General features: G+C 60.7%; 1 non-coding gene across 1 annotated transcript; it reads left to right on the forward strand.

Moving 5' to 3' along the window:
• Positions 1-565: 565 nt before the first annotated feature.
• TRNAF-GAA lies at positions 566-638 on the forward strand. The gene has a single exon. It is a non-coding gene; the product is annotated as a tRNA-Phe (tRNA).
• The last annotated feature ends 452 nt before the right edge of the window (positions 639-1,090 follow it).

Genomic DNA, 1,090 nt, shown 5'->3' on the forward strand with positions numbered 1-1,090 from the left:
GGGCAATCGTCCCTAATGAGCTCGCCAAGCATTATATGGAGCGCCCGCGGTGTGCCAGGCCGACTCCGTGCACAGTGGTGGTAGGCTCAAGGGGCATTCCGAGGACCCGGCATCACAGGGAGGCTGCGATCCTGCTTCCACGGCCTTGTCCGCTCCTTCATCTTAGTGATGACAAATGTGCACGATCGCAGGCAGGCGCGGATCGGCGGGGAAGGGCCCGCCTCCCGGGGCAGGGGGCTCGCCCAGGGGACCACGCCGCTCGAGGACGGCGGGGGCCAGCCCGGGAGGACGAGCCCGCCCGCGGAGCCGCAGAGGAGCCCAGCAGCTGGCGCTCGGGCGCGCTCGGGATCCCTGTTCATAATTTAAGTCAGAAATTCGGATTATGTTGAAGAAAGTAAGTAGAGTCTACGTTACATCTAATCATGGCTTGTAAAGAGCAAGGCGGAACTCTGATGTAACCGTTTTAACGCGACCAGGAAGGAACGCTCTCAAGTGACGAGGAGGGACGGAAGGGGCGGACGTGAATAGTTCAGTAATAGTCTACTCTAAAGAGAAGTGAAAGGGCGCCGAAATAGCTCAGTTGGGAGAGCGTTAGACTGAAGATCTAAAGGTCCCTGGTTCGATCCCGGGTTTCGGCAGTGCTCCTTTTTAGTCCGACTGGAGTCAAATTGCGGGTGAATGCCTTATCCCGAGTAACCCGGCTTATTAACGCCAGCCCACTTGAAAACAAGGACTTGAAAGATAAGCGAGCGAGGAGTGGAAACAGCCACTCTCAGCGCCCCCCGGACAGCGGCCGCCCCACACCCCCACTTCCGGGGCGCCTTCCTGGCGGGCGTCAGAGGTGCTGCTGCGCGTGCGCCGTGCGGAGCCTGGGGGGCGGGAGGGCTTGCGACCCCCCGGAGTCCCGCTGCGCTCCCGGGCGACTGGAGGGTGCTGCGCGCAGGTGCTGCTGTGAGGAAGTGCTCCCTGTGTCTCGCCGAGCGAAAAAGACAGCTTCACCCCAAATTTCATTCCCCAGAACCTCCCAGTTTGAAAAGCAAGACTCTGCTGTTGAATCGAGCGGCCCCCAGCGGGCCTTGCCCGTAATGGA

This window comes from Neomonachus schauinslandi, chromosome 3, assembly GCF_002201575.2.
Source record: "Neomonachus schauinslandi chromosome 3, ASM220157v2, whole genome shotgun sequence".
In the NCBI taxonomy this organism is placed as follows: Eukaryota; Metazoa; Chordata; class Mammalia; order Carnivora; family Phocidae; genus Neomonachus; species Neomonachus schauinslandi.